The sequence below is a fragment of the Protopterus annectens genome, chromosome 2.part0 (assembly GCF_019279795.1).
Source record: "Protopterus annectens isolate FY-2018-M chromosome 2.part0, PAN1.0, whole genome shotgun sequence".
Lineage (NCBI taxonomy): Eukaryota > Metazoa > Chordata > Ceratodontiformes > Protopteridae > Protopterus > Protopterus annectens.
In genome coordinates, this window is record NC_056728.1 from 161,219,455 (window position 1) to 161,244,293 (window position 24,839).

The following is a 24,839-nucleotide window of genomic DNA, read 5'->3' on the forward strand; positions in this document are numbered from 1 at the left end:
TGACTGGGCACATGTCCTTTTTCAGTGGAGGCCCAGTGAGAAAAGCTACACTAACAGAACTAATTTAAGTAAAGTACAGATAAATGCATATAAAAAAGTAATGTCTTTCGGCTTTTGCTGGTTAGGGGTCGTCACAGTGGAACTCCGGTCCACTAATGATTGACAGTGAATTTTTATGGTGCCGAGTTACCAGCCCGACGCCCAACCTTCAAAAAAGGCATACCCATTCATGCACGCACCTACCTGCATGTCTTTATGCATCACTCGACCATGGGGAGGACATGCAGACTCCACACAGAAGGCACGCCAGCCGAAAATTGAACAGGAGAACCTCTTGCTGTGAGGCGACAATGCGTATAATAAACTTAAAAAGTAGATGTAGTAGATACAAATGCATATAGATAAGCTAACAGAGAATATACACATTTACACTCAGTTTGAGCTAACAATGATTATATACAGACAGGCAACACAGTGGATTACATTTTATTGTGAATACATTTAGAAGGTATTCAGATGTCATATTTACTGGTAGCATGTAAGGATGAGGTTTAAGAAAATCTCCATAGATGTACTTTGAGTAACTTGTAGGCTAGTAGCTGAGTTATTACAGGTGGGAATAGGGACTTATGTGTGGCCAGGAACTAACCCAGATCGGTACAGGAACATAGCTGTGTATTAGATAGGTAAGTTTTTAGGTTTCATTTGAATTGTACTAAGGAAGAATTAGATGTAATATGGGTGGGCAGTGTAGTCCATATTTTAGGTATGAAGTTAAAGAAAAGGGAGTCACCAGCTGTGTTTTAGGATTTAGTTAGCTCAAGAAGGAATTTATTTCTGGAACAGAGAGTTCTATTGGTGGTGTAGGGATGTAGTAGATTGTATAGGAGAAGGTGAGGGAGTTCTAGCCAATTAAGTAGTTTTAGAGCTGTACAGTGGTGTTACTTGTAAGGGGAATCAGTGGCAAACCTAGCTATTTTGTTGTAGTGTTTTGTTGTAGCAGGAGTCAAGCTTGGTTAATTCAGTCTTTCTAAGGTTAATGAGTATTGGTGAGGCATAAAGGAGGGTTGAGAGGTGATGTCTGTTTTCAGTGGTGGACTTGGAATTTTAGTAAGAAACTGCTTATTTCTATACAGAGCACCTAGTTTTTTTTGTGTACTTTCTTTATGGTCTGGGAGATGTGACTGTCAAATTTCATACTGTTGTAAATCTGTACACCTAACAGTTTGGTGTGAGTCACAGGAGAGGTAGTGGTATTGTTGCTGGACAAGGTATTGAATGAAGGATTAGGAGCTGCAGATCTTGTAGGCAGGAAGAGCAGAAGCTTGGCTTTAGGATTAGTTGGGATTTGGTAAGCCATGCTTCAACAGAAAGAAAGGATTCTTGAGTTAGAGTGTGTAGTTCATGTAAGTAGGAAGTGGCGAGTATTAGTGTAGAGTTGTCTGCATATTGTATGACAGAAGTTTGCGAGGCAGAAGAATGGAGATTTAGTAAACAGAGAGAACAGTAGGGGTCCCAGGATGGAACCTTTGGGAACTCTTAGAGTTACTGGAAGAAGACGGGAGAAGTCCTGCTGCCATTATACTGCTTGATGCCGACTATCCAAATAGTTTTGGAACCAAGCAATGGTAGAGTTGGAAAGATTAAGATCAGATAGTGCATTAATGAGTTTACTATGTGAGACAATATCAAAGGCCTTAGAGAGATCTAGAAATATAGCAGATACATATCTAGCATTGTTCCTGTGGTGATTTATTGTGTTGTTGAAAGACATTATAGCATTGGTAGTGCTGTGGAAGGGGCGGAAGCCATGTTGAGTATTAGACAGGAGGTTTTGAGCATATAGATGGTTCATTATTTGAGAATGAATACATTTTACTAGTATTTTAGATACTGGTGAAAGAACAGCGATTGGGTGGTAGACGGTCAGCTCAGTGGATGCACCCACTTTGTGTAGTGGAATAATATGGGCAATTTTCCAAATTACAGTGATGTAATTTTCAGATATGGATCTATTAATAAGTATAGCTACTGGGTAGGCAATTGCATCAGCAGCTAATTGCACAATGTTTGTCTGTAGCCAATGTTGTAGGTTTTAGTTTATTAAGCATTTTTACTGCATACATAGAAATGGGCTGAAAGGAAAATGAGTTGTTATTAACATAAGATTTGGAAGGATCACTGGAGGATGGGAGCTTGGTGGTTAGATAAGGCTAGGGTGGACTCAGTGAAGTATTTGTTGAGTTGTGTTGGTATGTTATCTGTGGTATTTGAGGTAGTCGGGGAGGGTGTTCTAGATTTCCCTGGAAGGATTATGTTATTAATGGCTACCCAGAACTTTTGAGGATTATTTTGGTGCTTTATTTGCACGTTGTGGTAGTTGTTAATTTTGTCTAGTTTAACCGCTTTCTTTGCTTTGTTTCTGAGCACTGGGTAGTTTTGTTTTGACGTTTGGGATCTATTTTTATGACATTGTTCCCAGGCTTTGTCTCTGGTTTGAAGAAATTACCTAATTTCTTTAGTAAGCCAGGGAGCAATAATAGCTTTGATTCTGACTGTTCTAGGAGCAGTATGTGAGTTCAGGATATCTAAAAAGGTAGAGTTGAAGAATTTGACAGCTTTGTCTAGGTTGAGTTGTTTGAGAGGAGTCCAGTTACAGCTTTTTAGGGCAGGTAAGAAGTTGCTGGGGTTAAAGTTGTTTTTGTCTCTAAGTGGTAGGTGCTCTGTTTTGTATTATGAATCTGTTGTCTTAGTAGAAAGGTTGGTAGATGGTCAGTCAGGCTATCTGGGAGGCAGCCTGAGTTTGAGGTCTGCTCTGGTTTATTAATCAAAATCTAATCAAGTACTGATTGCCTTTTGGAAGTTTTGTCTAATATTGTAGGAGCTTGAATAAGTTATGCAAATCCATGGAGTTTGATACGCCTAGTGGGATGTATTGAATTACAGGTGAGCCAGTCAATGTTAAAATCACCAAAGATTATTGTTTCCTGTAGCAGTGAGGTGGAGGTCCAGTGCAGTAAGTGTTTCAGCAGAGATATGTTAATTTGGGGTGGGATATAGCATCTAATTATATTGACCTGTTTTTTGGAGTTAAATTTTATTTTGCTAAGAATTACTTCAGTGTTGTCAAGGTTTGGGGTGATTAAGTCTACAGTCTCCATCTTAAGATGATTTTTGTATAAGATTGCTATACCACCTCTTCTTTTTTTCAAGTCTATCCTTATGTAGCATGCTTACCCTGGAGCTAATATTTCATTGTTATTAATGACTGGTTTTAGCCTTGTTTCAGATAGAACTACAGTGTCTGGTGAGTAGAGTGAAAAATTGGCATGCAGATTGTGGATTTTGCTTATAATGCTTCTAATGTTTATATTTAGTAGCAGTAGGTCATCTGATTTCCTATGTAGGTAAAAGGTGGTGTGGGGGAGATTGGTATATTGTGTGGATGTATGGGTTGGAGTGACTACTGGTCTAAGGTTATGATGAATATCTCTGCTGACAGATACCTTGGATGTAGTAGAGATAATGGTTCTTATGATTTTTTTCCACATACTTGTCATAACTGTGGGAAATTTTGGGGGATTGCTGGTAAAAGTTTAGAATGAAGGGTGCATACATGGTGGGAGATGGATTGATGAGAGATGGGGAGAGGAGGAATGTATTCTAGCTGTGCATCTGCAAATAACTTGGAATTGTAGCTTGGTAGGGAGTAGTTCCAATAAGGTTTACATGATAAGATGTCAGGTGGGTGATTGATGTTAGTATAGTGAGAGAGGAAATGTAAAACAGGAGCATAGTGCAGTCATTTAATGACTGTGCTGTGACTATATTTGATTTGGTATTATTAGGAGGATATGAAAACAGACAGCGCTGTCAGTTATACGAATGTGTAAGTATATGAATACTATAGAGGAGAGGGTTATAAGTCAAGTAGGGTAGTAGAAACATATTGGATGTTCAGATAGTATGTGTGATTAGGAGTCTTATCTAGCGGAGTGATAGCGCTAGGGTATTAATGCTGTCAAGGTTATCATATTTCTGTGTAGTGTAGGATCAGCAAGTTTTCTTTAGTGTTTAACTAGGATATAGTAATAAGTTGATTGCTGTTTAGATACAATTGACCTAGACACGATCTATGTATGAAATTTGGGGATATTTTATATTTCTTTATAATAGTGGGATATGAAGATGTTTAAGTTAAATTAATTATAATTATCTCTGTGGAGATAAGTCTAAGAATTAAATTGAACTACTAATATGAATTTGGAACAATATGTAATGGTTGCTAGATTTCATTTGTAAGCTATGAAGTGATGGTGTAGAAGTGTATTTCAGTTATGTGGTTAGAATATATGGCGTGGAGGGTTTGGGAGTGTGCAATGATAATTTGAGATGGATTAAGTGAGTTAATGAGAGGATTCTGAGAGGATGTGGTGTTTACTGTTTAAAGTTAATTAGTGGGTGGAGCATGATCACAATAAGTGTAGGAGTAGTGGGGGGGGTGGGAATTGAGGGTACTGTAGAGAAGCAGAGTAAGCCTGGGTGAAGCGAGGGTAAACAGAGCAGGTAGAACTTTGCTAGGAAGGACCACGTCTTTTGTTTTATTTTGTTTGTTTTATTCTGTAAAGAAAAAAAGGAGTGGGTAGAACATTATTAGAAAGGAACATGAGTTTTGTTTTATTTTTGTTAGTTTTTTTTTCTTTACAGAATAAAACAATCAGACACTTTTCACACAGATTAGGTGTATATGCTCTGTGATAGTGGCCAAGGCCAAATGGTATAGCAAATTAAGTCAGCCCTTTTGGAAGATTAAACAGTAGTGGCTAAAAGGTTAGGGTAGTAGAGGGGATTGTCAACCACGTAGAAATATGTTAATTTTGAAGTAAGAGGGCAGGGAGCACTAGGGTGCTATCCCAGCTGAGTGTACTCACCATTTAACCTGAATACAAGTCTAGTTTGAGCCTTTTTTTGTCTTCAGACCTAAGGATTCTGTTGGGAATGTAAGATTTAACTATGTGGTTCAGTGCTGGGTAGGCTAAGGGTTTATAGATGATGATGTATAAGGTTAAGAGCTGGACATAATGAAGGTGGTTAGGGAGTTCTAGCCATTGAATTATATGTAATGCTGTACAATGATGTGTGTATGTTTTTGAGCTAGTTGCAGATGTGGCCAATTTATTGTAGCACTGTACCACTTTGGATCGAATAGAGGATAGTAGGTTAGAAAGAACAGTGGCACCATATAGTAGGGAGGGAAGGAGAAAAGTTTTAGCAAGAGTGGCTTTGGTCGATTTGTTCAGGGAGTGTTTGTTTTTATAAATGATCCCTAGTTTCAGGTGAGGTTTTCTTAATATTATGTTAGACATAGAGATCAAACTTATGCTGATTGTCAATGATGACTCCTAGCAATTTAGTGTAGTGGACTATTTCAATGATGCTGCTGTTTGCCGAATGTATTTTGAAGTGATTTATGTCAATAGGCTGATTTTTGGCAGGAGGAGAAGGGATTTTTTTTTTTAGGGTTAAGGAATAGTTGAGAGTTGGTGAGCCAGATTTCAATGGCAGTAAAGGTTTGTTGCATGATAGATAGCAGTTGGGGAAGTGTAGGAAAGGTGCAGATAATAGTGGAGTCAACTATATATTGTATGAGTGTTCCTGGGGATGTGGTAGTATACAGGTTGTTTGTAAAGATATTAAAGAGCAAAGGGCCAAGGATGGAACTTTGTGGGATAACAGCTGGTTTATGTAGAAAGGGAGAGATTTCATTTAACCATTTTGTGGCTTGTTTTCAATTATATAGGTAACTGTTAAACCACTGTAGGATGGGAGGGGTAAATCCTAAATTACAATGCTTGTCCATGAGTTTGGAATGAGAGAATGCTTTTGATAGGTTGAGAACTACAGCCAATACAAAGCTAGATGCATCTCTAGTCCTATTTACAGAGTCAGTGAAGGACAGGAGGGTTGTAGATGTGCTGTGGCCTGGAAAACATGTTGTGTATGTGTGAGTATATTATATTGTGCTATGTATTGCATTAGTTGTTGGTGAATACATTTTTCCAGTATTTTGGAAATGGGAGTATAGCTATGGGTTGGAAGTTAGTAAGCTCTGTGGAATTAGTATTCCAGTTATTAGTTATCAGTTATTAGTTTTTGGCTTTTATAATCTTTGGATTGTTGGGAAGTAGTAGTTCTGCAGCAGTTTTAGCATTACTTTAATTCAAGATTGGTGACTAGTCCAATAAGGACAGGTTAGATTTAAGTTTGATAATGTTAGGCTTTGATCTGTCACAGAAAGCTATGAGTTTTGGAGGCATATTTGCCTATGGATAATGGATATGATAACTGATAGGGTAGTGGTCACTGAAAGATGGTAGGTGGATTGTGATATCTGAAATAAAAGAAAGTTTGTTAGTTAATATGAGATCTCAGATGAATTGATGAGAGGTTTTGAGGTTAGATTAAGCAGGCTGAGCTGTGAGCTGGTTGAGGCTGAACTGTATGAGAGGAGTATTCATGTCATTAGAAATGAGACCAAGCAAGTTAAAACTAATGTCCCCAAGTATAATGAGATGTTTGATGCTTTTTGTGGAGAATGCAATTTCATATTATAGGTTATGAAGCTTGGAAGGTGAGGAGCTAAGTGGTAGATATCTTAAAGTCAGATGTAGTACAATATTCTTGGGGTTGGGAATGGATACAAGTAGTCATTTAGAAGAAGTAACTGTGTTAGTGTTTCTTGAACAAGTAGATTAGAACCGAAGAAGAGTTCCACCTCTTTGTCTCCAGGCTGGTCTGGGGTCAGAAATATAGTTGTAATTGTTTAATAGAGGATGGTAATCCACCAAGTTGAAGGCTTTTGTCAGATCAATGAAGACAGCACCTGTTCAAAGTCCTTCTCCATCTTTATGAGGACATCATTAATGAGGCTATACAAGGCTATCATGGTGCTATGGCTAGTTTAGAAGGAGTTCTGATGTAGTGAAAGGATGGTCTGTTTCTGGGTTTATTCAATAGTTGGGAGAAGAATAGAGCCATGCCTGAATGGCATGGATGGGTTCTGAATCCCATCACTGCCAACTAATTGTGAGTGAAGGATCAGGCTATCCCAGAGGGAAGGTCTCATAAGTCACAACACTGCGACACTGGTACCCTTCGGGTTAATATAAAATAAAGAAAATATGCACAAGTCTGACACAAAACACACACACACACACACACACACACACACAGAATGAAACCTGGACCTAAGAACATAACATCGTGAATTAGCCAAATATAAATATGGCACCAGATTTTTGCGGTTGTGAAATTCACATGCTGGAATGAAAATGAGTGCAGGAAACACCATAAGGTGTTATTTTACATCCTTACTAATCAAGAATAACTTTGGATTACCATAGTTGGCCTTAGGCATAAGCCAACTAGGTGGCCACCTAGGGCACCACTCTAACAGGGTCACTTTTCCAGTAATCTACATGACGTAGGTAGACCAGGATGGGGGCATCAGGTGGTGAGGGGAGCACTGTGGAGCCTTCTTGCCTGAGGCACCAGTTGAGCAAAGGCCAGCCCTGTGGATTACATTCAGGAAGAAAAGCAATTATACAAATCTTCTTCCTGTTTTGCATGCATTACACACGCAAGTGTCAGTTCTCGCATACTGTTAAATGTTGTTCTGCAGCTTTTCTTTTAAGAAAGAAAAATTAAAGAAAATACATGAACTAATGCTGGTTTAACAGCATGAATTTTCTTCTTATGCAATGAAATATATTTACTGAAGCTTCTTCTCATGTTTCCAAATGTGTCTAATTTCAAGAGAACTAGCAAAACCTTTACAAACAGTTTTGCTGATAATAAGAATGTGATTCCTTACATCCACCTGTTCTTGCATTTTGAACTTTACATACTTTTCCAGAATGGTGACTATTTTTGCACAAACCTGATTTTAAATTTGAACACTGAGCAAGGTCAAATTTCAGTTGATCCCCCCCTGACACATACACACACACACACACACACACACACACACACACACACACACACACACACACACACATAAAAACTATAAAGATGCAATATATGAGCCCTAAAAGATTTGATACTTTTTCATGTGATACTGCAGCAAACATGAAATACTGTATCAGAAAAGTAAAAGCTTAAAACTTGCACATTTCCCCTAGGGGACAAATACCTCTGAGATAGCTGGTTAAAATCATTCTGATGAATAAAATTAAACTTGACTACTGGCCATGAATGCTCAGACGGCATACTCGTGATTAACTTCCCTTGCCTGCGCTTATCATCAGGAAGGCAGGATCTGTCATGCACTGTAGCAGTGTGGAGTTCACCGGCAAAGTGACACACAACCAGGCAGGAGTCAAAAAATTGGCAGTTATTCCTCTCCCTGCCTCATACCATGTGTGCCACACTATTCTTTATTTGCTTACACTCCCATTTCCAGATTAATAAACCTGTTTTCTCAGAAACATTACGAATTTCGCAAACATGAAAATCTGGTTGCGATAATACGTAAGTACCATAAATATCTATCTATACACATACATAGATAGATATCTAGATATACATATAGATACAGATAAAGATTAACATTTCACTAATAGTAGACTTAGGTAATCTTGTTATTTTAAAAGGCAGCTATTTCAGCTTTGCTGACCTTCAATGTCCAACATCCCTTCTTACATAATAAAGAACAGCACATCAATGTGTTGTAAATGCCAGCCACAAACTGTTGAAGTGAATGACTACATTTTACTCAAACAATAAAGCAGATTGTGCAGTTACAAAGTGAATGCAGAGGAATGAGAAAGTGTAGAAGGATTATTAAAATAATACTACACAGAGCATACAAATAAGTATCAGACTTAACTAAACATCCTGGCTATCTCTGACTAAATAATTACTGAACTTAACTTCTGTTAAGTTCGACATATTAATAAAAATAGGCAGATACACATTTTCTCACATCAATTAAATGAATGTAACAAAGTGCCTGACATTGTGATAAGACAATACTAAGAACTAAGACCAGTTGCTCATTTCTGTTCAGAAAGTCTAAGCATATTCAGATTAAAGTATTTCTTTACTACAGAAAGTTATATATTATGTTACATTAGTTGAACAAGACACAAACCACAGACTTATAAAACAAAAAAAATGAGAGCTCAAAATACGATCACAGTTGAAACAGTTTATTGGTAAGCCAATAAACTGTTTCAGTTGTGATCGTACTTTGAGATGTCATTTTTTTTGCTTTATATGTTACTGTCCCACAGTAAAAGTAAATAAACCACTTTTCCTCACATCAGCCCTTTCCCATCCTGCAAAACAATACACAAATGGTGATCAAGACCTTCGAGCTGTTCTCGTGTTAATATGTGCATTCTTTCCCAGTTGCTGACAGCTGCTGCTGTTGAAGTACACTTTGCTTGCATATGTTAACTTACCTAGCTTCCAGAAACAAGTAATTATCTTCCTTTCATATTCTTTCTCACACTTACAGAGAAATGGTCACAAGGTTACATTTATTTTGTATGCTTGAATTCCATTTGATTGGTGGGATATTCTAACTGAGCTAAAGCCATTTTCAGAGAAAGCTCAGTCAGAAAAGCTCTGCAAATTTGCAATACAATTTACAATAGAAGAAGATATATTGCAAAGTGTCAGAAAAATATGTATTAATGTGTGTATTAGTAATATGCTTAGTGCATTTAAAGCTTGAAAAGGGTTAACACATTTATTCTATTTCATACTGCATAAATCTGTACAAACTGGAGTTGCTTTCTGACCTTGTATTGTTAGTTAAAATCTTGCTTGTGCCTTGGGAATTTACTGAGAAGCAGGTGATTTCTGCTTGCGTTAGGAAAATAATGAATAGAACAATATTACTTGTATGAAACTTAGACAAGAAGTTCTGCTGTGCTGTGAGAAAATACACAGCTGTAGAAATTACAGATAATTAGGACATAGCCTGTTTGAAAACATGAACTGCAATCAGCATTTGCTTGTATCTGAATTAGAGGAGTACCTTGAAAAGTAACACTGTACAATAGAGGCTTGTAAATGGATTAATGGTCATCAAGGACAGGTTGTTTTTCTCAAAAGTTTCTCACAAATCTAGTCATGTCAGCAGAAAATCTGAGCAACATCTGCTGTAGAACAATGCTAAAAGTTGTGTTTGATTATGTCAGCTTAGAAGGCCATGTCTTGTAAAACAGTATAAGAATGAACATACTTCCTGTTAATAGACAAATCCTTGTATGTGCATGTTTTTGTCTCCTTGCGGCAAGTAAATTAAAAGTGCCTTAACTGAACCTTACGTGTATTGGTCTTTGAAGTTTTTTCCTTTGACACAAAGCTGCAACATACATATTAATGTTAATTAGTATAGACATCAATAGAATATACCTGAAAAGCTAACATGTTTCTTAAGAAAAAAAATATATTGAAATGCAGTATAACATATATATGGAAATGGTTGTGTGTAGTAAATGTCATGGTAGGAAGAGTAGAGAGAGGGAGAGTGGATGTGAGGGAGATAGAAATGGCAGAGCTTATGGAAAAATAAGTAAGTAGTGAGAAGGTGTTTCTAAATGCTCAATATATACTGAGGCAAGGATAGGTGGGAGAAGAAGTAGTTCTGAAAGGCTTGTAAAGTAGGTCTGGAGAGAGTTAGTAGGTCTTAAAGAAAATAAAAACGCTAATGAGTCCAAAGACAGGTTCAGCTGCATGTTAAGTAAGTTTTTAGTTTTTAAAGAAAGGTGTGATGATCACTTATTTTTCTGAGAAGTAGGCCCGTGGGGTTCTATAACTTGGCTGTATGAATATGATACAGTGAATCACCCTACGGACAGACTTGCAAGATATTTGGATTTTGCCATCAGAGATTTCTGGTTGGAATGCATCTTTCAGTAAACATGGATACAGGAAGATGTATTATAGGGCTGAATACTATTTTGTGTTGTTTGAGTAGATGAAATGTCAGCAGGTGCAGTTCTAGTAATTTTATTTTTGTAGGGCTTTACAGTAATGGCTTTTATTGGGAAGGTTTGAGGAATATTTAGTTAGTTTGTTTTAGGCCTGTTCTAGTTTTTGTATGTACATTTTTGGAATGTTAGGACTGATGAGGATTACCACACAGTAGGTATGAGCAGTGTTTGAGTATGTGCAGCTGAACTGTTTCAGTTACACAAGATTTAGTTTTATAGAGCACGTCTAGCTTTTTATAGGTTTTTGAGGTGACATTGTCAATATGTTTGTCAAAGTACAGCATGTGGTCATTGACTGAAGTTCAGCACCGGTGACTTACTTTGTTCAATTAACACATTATTTGTTTGAGATAACTGTAATTTCCACTGAGACAAATAAAAGCAATTTAGTATTGCCATTAAGTATCCATTTAGATGTTCTGAGTCATTGTTCTAAACTTTTGAAAAATGTTGCTGAGTTATATGCTCTATAATTGATTAGTGGAATTGGCTGAGCAGTTGAGAGTGGACTCGTCTGCAAAAGGAATTAATGTTGCATTGGAAATTAATGTATACAAGTCATTAGTAAACATACTGAAAAGTAATGGTCCAAGTATAGATCCATGTGGAATGCCTATATTCGTGGGTAAAAATTCAAAGAGTATAAGACCATTTAACTGCTTGGGACTGATTAGAAATTTAGCTTTTGAGCCAGGTTAAACTGTTAATACTGAGATCCACTTTACAAAGTATTTGAAGAAGTTGAAATCAATGTTATTACCGATATGAAATGAGAAAAATCATATTTAAATTGGTTGTTTTTAGCATGGCATCACCCCTGGTATCAGAATTTGTTTTTTGTTGATTTTGTCAAGGATAGGGGAGGAATGAAATTAACTTCAATCTTAGGGACTTTGCAGTTTGGGTTGCTTAAGTATGTGTTTTACTATGGCTTGTTTCCACAGAATAGGCAGTGTTTTGAAGAAGAGTTAAAAATTGAATGGATGTTGAAGATCGAAAGTAATATCATCTCTGCATAATACAGTAAATCAAAGCCAAGGCTCATACATACCTGTTTGTGCATTTGTGGGGATTTTGTCAATGTACTTTTCAATTTTGGTTATTTGCTTTGAAATATAACTCACAGGTGAAGGGGTATTTGGGTTTGAGAACTTGACTTGTGATGTTACCATATTTAGGACCTTTGCATAAGTGTAAGCTGATTTTGTAAGTTTACTGTGGTTATTATTACTGTTTTTATCAATTCCTGAAGTTGTCTATGAGGTTGGAACAATTTAATACTGAAGATGTGGGGGAATTACCCACTTCACATGGTTTTACAAGGATTCTTGCCTCCTCCATACAGTGAGTACTGGTTTACATGGCTTCATTTTAATGAATCATGCTTCAGTAATTTGTAATTCGCTCATTAGCCATGTTCCATTTTTTTTATGCTTCTCAGATGTATTATTTTGCATTTTTAGATCCTATTTCAGATAAAGCGCTTTAGTTCATGCTTCCATTTTTGACAGTCTTTTCATCCTTTCTATTCCGTCTTTATTTTCAGCATAACTTTGCATTCACCTATACTACAGAAATGCAAACCATTTTTAAAGAAAAAAAAAAACATTTGTACAATCATGTCTGCAGAGACATGAAAATGTATTGATTATGCAATAACTCATTTTACCACACTTTTTGACAACACATATTCTCAGCACTTAAAATTATTCCACAGAGCTAGTCATCCTCCCCCAGCTGTACTTGTAATGACTGATAGATGTGGTTTATGACATATGAGGTTGCAGGGCTCTATGCGCCTTTATGGGAAAGCTAAAAGTACAGTTTCTGTTTTTAATTCCTTCTACTCCACATCAAGCCTAATGTCATAATGTGAGTCACTAATTAGATTAAACACATCCTTTTGTTCTGTTTGATTGCATGCATCTTTTCCCCATGTCTGACCTCTATCAGCTTTCATAAGGATCTAGGAAGTTGTCAGAGGTGATGCCACCATTGGTTAGAGCAAAAGTGCTACTGCTATTACTGATTTACCACAAAACGGGATTATGGACTTACTGCTGCTTGAATTAAAGGCACAGGTTCTGGAAGATAAAGAGACATGCTCACTTCTGCTTCCTCCTAGACATGGGGCTACAAAGTGAGTACAATGGGCAGGAAATCCTGCCCCAAGCTGATGTAGTTTAGAGCATCCCTATATGCTGACACTCTGTTGTGATCTGAAAATTATGATAGCTTGGCTTTTACAGAGATCAAAGTGAGATGGTAGTTTAACACTGCCATATGGTTGTAATGGCCATACAAAAAAATAAATTATTGTTAGAAAAATATGTAATAACATATGTGTGCAATGCTTATTTTAAATAAGGGAAGATTAACACGTTTTTATTCTATATGCAGCATTAGTTCTATTTGAAACTGAAAACATGCTTTTCTGAAATTGTGCTTTCTGACACTGCAAGATGCACTCTGACCTAGTTTGCTAGCACAGCAAAATACATGTTTATGCTTTGGAAATGTACTGGAAAGCAGGTGATTTTCTGCTAGGTCAGGAAATTAAATGGAGAATAATAATAATTTCTGTAGATCCATTCATTATGGACAATAAGCTCTGTTCCTACTAATGAAAAAGTGCACAAGCTGCAAGATAGTTAGATACTATAAACAATGAACTGCTTCAGAAATCTGCACTTGCATTGTGCTTGAATTAGCCATAGTACCTAGACTTGTAACATCACATAGCAAGAAAGTTATAATTGACCGGTGGTCGTCAAGGCCATTCTGTTTACTGAAAAATCTTTTTTAAAACTTTGAAGAGTCAGCTAGAAATGTGAGAAACATCTGTAAAGTAACAGAATTGTGAACTGGTGGTCTGCTACGTCAGACGTAGTGGGCAATGCCTTGAAAGAAAGGTATAATAACTGTGACACTTCCTGATTTTAGTCAGACAAACTCTGTAACTGCATTTTTTGTCTCCTTGCACAAGAATAAAGATACCTGAACTGAACCTTTTGCTTTTGGTCTTTTGAAATATTTTCTTTAACATTTTTTTGGTCCTTTGGAGCCGGAAACCCTTGTTTAGCCTGGGATCAGATGGGCCAGGTGGCATGAAACTGCACAGGGAAGATACCACATCGGATCTTCTTCATTGAAAGACCTCCGACTGAATTGTCGTGCAAAAGAGGCCAGACACTTTTATGATCTACGACTGAAGGCGGGTTTCGTTTGAACAGTGAGTGATCAATCGCTGAGGTTCAGGTAGGGTGAATCTACTTTTTTCTGTTTTAGATCAGGGACTTGATTGTATTTGTTCTGTGAGAAATTTGTTAAAATTCAGGGACAGAAGTATTGCTATCTTGTCATAGATCAGGGAAACAGAATAAGTAGGCAGGTAGTCTGAAGAGACTGTAAACATTTGGTGGTACCACATTAAAAATAAAAGGGTTACGTAACATTTAAAAGGTTAGAACAAAATGGGTAATACGTGCACAAAAACGAAAAGACTCCAAAGCCCACCGTTAACCGAAGACGCAAAATATATGCAATCACAACGCGCCGACAACTTTAGATAGTATACTAAATGGGTTAATAAATATGAATTTGATGGGAAACTAGAAAGATCCTCGCTTATCAAACTTATTAGACAGTTAAAAACCGATTCTAAAGGTCAGGTTAAAAAACAGTGTAAATTAGGATTTCCTCAGGCACACAGGTGGATTGAGGAAGTAAACCGAAGAGAACAAAAGAATAAAAATTCAAAAGCAATGTTTCTAGACAAAGAGGATAATAACTTAGTTATAGCATCGGCCCCTCTGCTCCCTCCAGTTCCAGTTCCCTTACCTGTTCCCTTACCGGAATATGAAGCAAAATAACAAACTGGCCCACTTCCACGATATCCAGTTATTCCTATAAAACCACTACCGTTTGTTAGAGATCCTATCAAGACTAGATCTCGAACACATAATTTAAAAGGGGATATTGAATTATATCAAATGAATGGAAATTCACAGGCTATGAGTGAAGAAGAGATATGCCCACTCATAGAAGTACCAAATCCTCAGGCAAGACAAGAAGGGCAGGACCCAACTCTCTTAGTATACAGACCGTGGACACCGGAAGACATCCGGAAAGCCACAGAGGGAATTCCCCATCCAAAAGTTAATTTTAGAAAGTTCTTAGAAGACTTACAGGGCATGAGATTAAGTTATCACTTAAACGGAGAGGAAGTAGAAAAAGTAGTCAGACAAATAGTAGGTCCAGATTGGCACATGATCAGTAGCAACTGGAATCCCCGTGACGCTGCACTTAGGACCCTCCCACATAGCAGCGCAGAATTAGATAGAGTGAAAGGTCTGACAGACCGAATTTCTGAGAAATGGAAGCCTATGGCAGACTGGACTTGCATTAATCAATGCATCCAACAAGAAAGTGAAACTGTTGGTAGATATTTTGCCAGATTATTAGAATGTTTTAACAATCACTGTGGAATGCAGGTGCCTGAAGACCAGACACAAGATTCCCCATATGAGCAGCAGTTAAAGAATGCATTCTTGAAAGGGTGTATTGCACCCATAAGTAGTTTCATTACTAAACATATGGTAGACCATTGTACAAGCAGATTACAGTCACTGCTTGAATATGCTAGACATGCCGAAAGGCATTTTAATAACAAAAAGAAAAAGAAAGCCCAAGTATTTGCTGTGGAAGATGGAGAAGTTTATTTAGTACAGTCCGGACAAAAGGGCAAAAAGAATGCCCAGGGAAACAAACAATCTGATCAGCGATCAGAGGACTTTGAAGGGAGAAAGAAAAGAGGTGAGTGCTTCAAATGCAGGAAAAAGGGACACTTGGCAAGGGATTGCAAGAAAAATAAGAAGGCAGCAGTGGAAGTCAAAAATGATGAAGGTGAGGACTGACTATATGAAAGTCAGGAATCACTAGATAGGAATAATAGAGAAAGGACAAATGACAATGTGATAGAAGGAACAGAGAATGTGAAAATAGAGGAAGTGCAGGAAGCTACCGATAGTGAGGAAAACAAAATATTAGACCTAGCCTTACTGAGCTTAGAGCTCTATCGAGCTGACACAAAACCAGAAGTGACACTCCTGGTAGAAGGGAGGGAAGTCAAATTTTTGTGCGATTCAGGGGCATCACAAACCCTGGTACACCCCTCCAAACTACCAGAAAATTCAGAATCACATGACTTTATACTAGTAAAAGCAGCTAATGGACAGCTGTATCGGGAGCCTCTCTCCCATAACATTACAATAACAGATCCTGTTTCAGGATTAACCCAGAAAAGCAAAATTGTTGTTTCTGCAAAATGCCCAGTGAACCTTTTGGGCAGAGATCTTATGCAACTATTAGGCATAGCAGTAGTTCCAACCATGCAGGGTATGGAAGCACAGCGACAAACTAATACTTTTGCAGTGCAAACGGAAAGTGAGACATTTTACTGGTACAGCCAGGATTTAGTTACGACTGGTCCTGGAGCAGTAACTGAAGAGTTAATGAATGTAGCTATCAGTAAGTTTCCCTCCCTTTGTATTGACATACAACACCTGTTGCACTGTACTCTGTATTATTGTAATACACCAGGACCTGACAAAGAATATGAACAAGAATTGTTTAGAAATCATGCAAACAGATTAGTACTGTGTAATTTGTACTGGGACATGAAAGGGAACAGTGTAGTTAGCTGTTCATTACCCCAGGAGTTTTTTTCACTTTACAAATTGAATCTATTACCGCATGTTAGTTTAACTAAAGAGGAAGATTTAAAATGGGTAACCCTAGGAGAAAAAATCACAAAATGGGAAAAACAGGCAGAATCAGAACTGTCAGAACAGGGAATACAAAAACAGAAACTGAACTGGATAACACAAACACATCCAGCTGTACACTTGCAGTCCAGCAAAGACAGCTGAGAAGCCCTCTTATTAGAAGAGGAAGAAAAAGCTTTGTTAGACATATCAGAAACTCTCTGTTCAACAGGAAAGTCAGACGTAGGACTTATTCACACAGCAGGACCAGTTACTATCACGCCAAAGTCAGCATTTAGACCACAAAAGAGACAGTACCCCTTGAGAAAAGATGCAGAGGCAGGTATTAAACCAAATCATAGCAGCTTTACTTATTTATTTATTTATTTTATTTTACATTTGTTGACCGGGCTAGTCTAGCTAGATATATTTCCATTTTCAGTAGAGGCTCGGGGAGAAAAGCTCCAACATTAATAGTTAGATCATTACTTAAAATACAGCAACAAGGTTGGTAAACATAGTTGAAACATCGTAAATAAAAGTAGTTCAAATAAGTATACAAAAATCAGTAATAATAATAAAAAAGTGATCAAAAAAGATATTTACACTAGTATAGAAATCATTAAGAATGGTGAGATGAATTCTATTACACAATAAAAGTGACATAGTGTTATTATGTACTAGGTTGCACTAACAATAAGCAGGATGAATCTACCAAATTGTTTCATTGTGGTCAGCAGTTCAGTTTTTCATCATAGAAATTAAAGAAATATGTGTGAAAATTTGGTAGGATGTAGAAGTAACCTTAGTAGAGGGAAAGGTTAGTCAGGTTTACAACATGGACATAACCAGTGAGTTTTAAAGTATGTTTTTAGTCTTTGTTTAAAGAGAGGCAAAGAAGAAAGTGTTGTTAGTTCATTTGGAAGGCGGTTCCAGTCTTTTCCTATTGTGTTAGAAAACAGGGAATCTCCAGCCAAGTTATTAGCTTTGGTTATACTAGCTAGAAGCTTGTTAGAGGAGCACAGTGAGTTTAGGTTTTTATAAGGGATTATGAGATTGGATAGTATAGGAGTGCTATTAGGTTGATAAAATATCTTGTGGATCATGGTTAGTTGGGAGATTTTCAGAAGGTTTTGAAGTTCAAGCCAGCCCAGCTGCTTTAGATTTAGACAGTGGTGAGTTCGAAAGGGGTTACCAGTGGCAAATCTGGCGATGCTGTTATAGGCATGCTGTAGTTTGACAAGGTTATTTTTTTTGAGGTTGGTGTATATGTGAGAGGCATAAAGAGGAGTAGAAATTAAATGGGAATGAGCAATTTTGGTTTTAGCTGTTGGAGTTAAGAAAGTTTTGATTCAATATAAGGAGCCAATTTTCCTGTTGACATTTTTAATGGTGTTATTTATGTGACTATCAAATGTAAGGTTGTTATCAATAGTAATTCCTAACAGTTTAGTTGTAGAGTCAGGGTGTATGATTGTGCTATTATTGGAAATGACAGAGAAATCAATTGGGGTAGACTTATTAGAGGGTGTAAAGAGAAGGAGCTTGTTTTTTTTTTCGCATTAAGGAGACAACGTTTTGTGAACCATGTTTCTACTGTGTTAAATACATTCTGAGTCAGGGAATGTAGTGCAGATGGTGAGGTTGCTGAGCAAATTAATGTTGAATCATCTGCATATTGAATGCAGGTGGCCTGTGGGATTGCTACATGCAGGTCGTTAATAAAAAGAGAAACAAGAAGTGGACCTAGAATGGAGCCCTGAGGGACTCCTAGTGTAACAGGTAGAAGGGATGATATATTATTTGCCCAGAGAACTGCTTGTTGTCTGTTGGTTAGGTAGGACCTGAACCATTTAATAGCTAAAGAGTCAGGAGAGAAGGATTCAAGAATGTTGATCAAAAGTGCATGGTTAACCATGTCGAAAGCTTTGGAGAGGTCAATAAAGAGTGCAGATGGCTGATACACATTTACTTAAGAAGGGAATACTGGTGGAATCTCCCAATTCGCCATGTAACACACCCTTATTCCCAGTTAAATAGGCAAATGGAGAATGGCGTATGGTCCAAGATTTACAAGCTGTAAATGATGCAGTAATACAAAGAGCACCTACGGTGCCAGATCCACATACCTTGTTGAATGATTTAAAACCTCAACAGAAGTATTTTTCTGTGGTAGATATCAGCAATGCGTTCTTTTCAAGACTTAGAAATGTTGAAAACAATGCAGACACTTACTACACAAGCTGAAAAACAAAAATGGAAAAGACGAGGAGCAATTCTCAAGGAAGGGCTGTACATCTCCAAAGAGGGAAAAACTATATTATCGTCTAATTTATTTAGATATACAGCTTTGTTGAGCCATGGGCAGAGCCATGTCTCAACAGGGGTGATGGTACAGTTAGTGAATCAGGTATTTGCTACGTACGGGTTTACAAACTACACTAAAAAATTTTGCTTGTCATGTCACACTTGTAAGAAACATCATGCACAAGGGGCATTAAAGCCCAAGCAAGGGAGTTTTCCTACACCACCGTATCCGTTTCATACTATCTGTATGGATTTCATAGAATTGAGCAAATATGAAAATAAAAAGTACTGCCTTGTCATTGTGGATATGTTCTCCAAATGGGTGGAGGCCTTTCCGACTAGTAAACCAGATGCAGCCACTTTTGCAAAGACCCTAGTTAAAGAAATTATTCCTAGATTTGGCATACCGGAAAGGATTTACAGTGACAATGGTACACATTTCGTTAACCAAACTATACAACAGTTGAGCCGGTATTTTGGGATTTCTTTAAAGCATCACTGTGCATATCACCCTCAATCTGCAGGGTTAGTAGAGAGGCACAATGGAGTTTTAAAGAATAAGCTTAAGAAACTCATGGCTGATACACAAAAGAACTGGGTGTACTGTTTGCCCCTGGCACTGTTGAGCATGAGAACTGTTCCGAATATAAAAGGATTGACACCTTTCGAAAAGATTTTCGGAAGAGCTTATTATATACCTCAGTGGAAACCTCTCATGCCTGCAGACCAGGAAGCAGATTGGACACTTGCAGAGTATATGAGGAGTATGCTGAATAACAAACATCTTTACAGTTTAATTCTGTTTCAGATAAAGACCAAACCAAACCATCCGAAGTAGCAGTAGCCCCAGGCACTTGGGTCTGGGTGAAGACAATCAAAAAGAAGAATTGGACAACACCAAAGTGGGAAGGTCTGTATCAAGTACTGCTGAGCACGCCCACAGCAGTCAAAATTGCAAAACGTTCATCTTGGATTCATTTGACACACTGTAAACGAGTCAAAAACTTTGAACTTGATAAAACTCTTGCTAACACACAGCAGCAGTAGAATGAGAAGACCCAGAGATAATAGAAATGCTGAACGACGTCAGCAGTGTTGCATAATCATCTTAATAACTGCATTAGTGACAATGTTCTTTTTGCTGTGGCTTTTGCTGTGGCCTTTCTTTTCTTCAGCCACACCAACTAGACTGAACAAACGTGATTCAACACTCATAGGCTGGCATCCAAATTTTAACACTTACCAAGCAATCAAATATGTGTATGCTGAGACTTTTAATATTCCAAATAGTTGGATTTGCACAGCTATAACAACAGCATACAGGGGATTATTAATGGCTGCTGTCCCCCTAGGGGTCAATGAGACCTGGGAAAACTTGATTTTTGAGACTACACCTGTAAAATCTAGAAACAAAATTGCATTATTCCTACCTGTTACACAAACAGGAATTGTATGTTTTTTTAAGAATGACACGATTCAAGTAGGTTGGAGTAAATGTAATGTAACAGTTTCTTATAAATGTTATATTAAACCTAAAAATGCTAAAAATACAGAAACAATTTGTGATGCAGATTATGACTCATATTTTGAGTCCTTGCATAAAACTGTCAGTGATATACAACATAATCCTGTTCTTTTAAAGCAATTGTCTTTTATAGATAAGAAAATGTTTCATGCAGGGAAGTGTATATCAATACTAAGGTAGAAAACTGTTATTTCATATGTAGGAAAAAGGCATACAAATGGTTGCCTGAGAATTGGTCCTGCAGTTGTTTTTTTAGGTTACCTGGTCCTGGCCATACGACACACTACAGCTTTGCCTCATGGGAGAATTTGAAACGTCAGAGATATCGCAAATAAACCTGAAAATCCAATCAAGAAACCTGAGAATCTGATGGGACAGATTGTAGCAGGCTGGAGAAACCATAACTCCATGAAAGACAAGAGTAAACTAGCACACATGGACTTGAGTGACACTATCATATCCTGGGCTGGCATAGCCCCTGCATATGGTGCAGTTAAATCAATTTGGGAACTGAGAAAGCTATCCAAACTTCTCAAGGTTATGAGCAATGCAACTTTTTCTGCTCTTGAATTAATGACTGATGAACTGAATGCAATGAGAACTGTGGTGCTTCAAAACCGCATGGCTCTTGACTTCACCCTAGCGGCAAGAGGTGGTACGTGCGCTTTAATCAAAGATGAGTGTTGTTCGTACATTCCCAACAATAAACACGAAATCAATGATCATTTGGAAGTGATTCAGCAAGTGTCAGACATGACCAGGCCAGGCCCGAACCCACTGATGGACTTTTTCCAGAATTTGTTTGGGGGGTGGGGTTCCATCCTAATGAACATCCTGATTGCCATTTGTGTGGGATTACTTTTGTTAGGAGCATGTATTTGCTGTGGTATTCCCTGCATGAAAAAATTAATCAAAGATTTTATAGACATGTCAGTTTCTGAGACTTTGTATCAAAGTACTGAAATTGAAGAACTGTTGAAAAAGGAAACACTTTCATAAGTTTAAACTGAATGACTCTCTTAGCTGCAAATCCTCAAAGGAAGAGGTTAGGAGAAGAAACAAACTGTTTATGCTTTTGAAATAGAATAAAAAGTATTAACAGGGGGGAAATGTTAGAAAAATATGTAATAACATGTGGGTAATGCTTATTTTAAATAAGGGAAGATTAACACATTTTTATTCTATATGCAGCATTAGTTCTATTTGAAACTGAAAACATGCTTTTCTAAAATTGTGCTTTCTGACATTGCAAGATGCACTCTGACCTAGTTTGCTAGCACAGCAAAATACATGTTATGCTTTGGAAATGTACTGGAAAGCAGGTGATTTTCTGCTAGGTCAGGAAATTAAATGGAGAATAATAATAATTTCTGTAGATCCATTCATTATGGACAATAAGCTCTGTTCGTGCTAATGAAAAAGTGCACAAGCTGCAAGAAAGTTAGATACTATAAACAATGAACTGCTTCAGAAATCTTTAATTGCATTGTGCTTGAATTAGCCATAGTACCTAGACTTGTAACATCACATAGCAAGAAAGTTATAATTGACCGGTGGTCATCAAGGCCATCCTGTTTACTGAAAAATCTTTTTTAAAACTTTGAGAAGTCAGGTAGAAATGTGAGAAACATCTGTAAACTAACAGAATTGTGAACTGGTGGTCTGCTACACCAGCTGTAGTGGGCAATGCCTTGAAAGAAAGGTATAATAATTGTGACACTTCCTGATTTTAGTCAGACAAACTCTGTAACTGCATTTTTTGTCTCCTTGCGCAAGAATAAAGATACCTGAACTGAACCTTATGCTTTTGGTCTTTTGAAGTATTTTCTTTAACAATTATTCACAATTATTCACACACATTTTATAACCTTTCAGGCAGACCACACAAATATCTTAAAATTCAACACCACTGCAGTTTAGTGTAAGATCATACGAACACAATGTTTGTTTAACCTTCGAAAGAAAAGACCAGGGACCCATGTAAACCATTTCTGATATGAATTATTCCATGAGGTACTTAGGTTTGAACCTCTGGTCCAATGAGGGAATAGCATCTTGACATGAAAGGTTTCTTCAGAGAAGCATGAAAAATACCAGAAAACCAACAGTCATTTTAAATACTTCTACCTCAGGCAAAATACAAAAGGCAGTGAAGGCTTGCCTTTAGTATTAATGTAAGTGCACTTCTTACTTTTTATCTTTATCTCCCCCCAACAAACATACACACACACACACACACACACACACACACACACACACACACACACACACACACACACACACACACACACACACACACACACACACAGTCTAATGTTTTGAGAAGAACATGTATGACAAATTAATGATTAATAAGCAGTAGGTTTAAAACAAAAATATTTTCCTACCTCTTGCTGCACTGTGGTATAATTCATTTTAGAACACAGCCTCTCTTCTGAGTTAAGTTAATAACAATATACTTCACAGAAAGAGTATATATATATGAGGAGGAGCAGAATGTTAGTAATGCAGTTTTGGTGATGTCCGTTTACTGACCAAAATTCTTGGCTAGAACACAGACATAGGCTCCCCAGTTAAATGACCTTGCTAAATCCAAAGACATGCATCTGGAAAGTTTTTCACGGGCCTCCGCTGCAAATGGGGTCTATCCCAGTCAGACTTTCATGGTAAACAAATAATAAATAAATAAAAATAATTAAATAATAAAAATCATCAATTTTAAATAATGCTGTATCCATCTTTTAGATGATGATCCCTTGCAGATATGAAGTGAAGGCATAAAATACCAGCAATACATGCTGAAAAAGAAGCTAATGGAAATTAGCCTGATACATAACTTTTTCAGGAAACAATGCTTTTAGCCTGCTTATCACAGGTAATGTTTGAAAGATTTAAGCACTGGAGAAAATAAATTTAACATACCTTACATTTAGCACTATTAGAAGTTGCATTATTTTCCTTCCTCATCTACTCTGGGGAAGCAGGCTTTTCACACTGGTATAATTTTTATTTATTGTTAACTATAAATGCTGCCTTTGGTGTCAAGCCATCAGGACCTAGCAGAAAAGGGCAGTGCATGTCTGTGGCTGAAATGCTAAAGCTCTGGATGTTGGCAGGCATGTAAATGTCTGGCATTGCTTACCTTATGTTCCACATTTCAGCAGGAGCACAGAGAATGTAGGACCTTTTTAATAACAGACATATGACCTTGATAGAGGCACATTTTAATTTCATAGCTGGTGCAGATTTGTGAATGTCCTCATAATTTTGCTCATTACAGTTTTCACCAGTCCTCCTATGATCTACTTCATCATCATCTTCTTTCAGCTGTTCCCATTAGGGGTCGCCACAGTGGATCATCTGTTTACATTTCTTCCTGTCCTCTGCATCTTGCACTGTCACACCAACCACCAGCATGTCCTCTCTCACCACATCCATAAACCTTATCTTAGGCCTTCCTCTTTTCCTCTTACCTGGCAGCTCCATCCTTAGCATCCTTTTCCCAATATACCCAGCATCCCTCCTCAGCACATGTCCAAACCAATGCAATCTCGCCTCTCTTGCTTTGTCTCCAAACTGTCCAACCTGAGCTGACCCTCTAATATACTGATTCCTAATCCTGTCCATCCTAGTCACAGCCAGTGCAAATCTTAACATCTTTAACTCTGCCACATCCAGCTCTGACTCCTGCCTTTTTGTCAAAGCCACCGTCTCCAACCCATATAACATAGCTGGTCTCACTACCCTCTTGTAGACCTTCCCTTTCACTCTTACTGGTACCTGTCTGTCACAAATGACTCCTGACAGTCTTCTCAACCCATTCCACCCTGCCTGTACTCTCTTCTTCACCTCTTTTTTACACTCACCATTACTATGAACTGTTGATCCCAAGTACTTAAACTCATCTACCTTTACCAACTCTACTCCCTGCATCCTCACCATTCCTCTACCCTCCCTCACATTTACACACATGTATTCTGTTTTAGCCCAGCTGACCTTCATTCCTCTCCTCTCTAAAGCATATCTCCACCTCTCCAGGGTCTCCTCAACCTGGTACCTACTCTCAATACATATCACAATGTCATCTGCAAACATCATAGTCCACAGGGCCTTCTGTCCGATCTCATCTGTCAACCTGTCCCTCACCACTGCAAATAAGAAAGGGCTCAGAACTGATCCTTGATGTAATCTCACCTCCACCTTAAATGTATCTGTCACTCCCACCGCAGTCCTCAC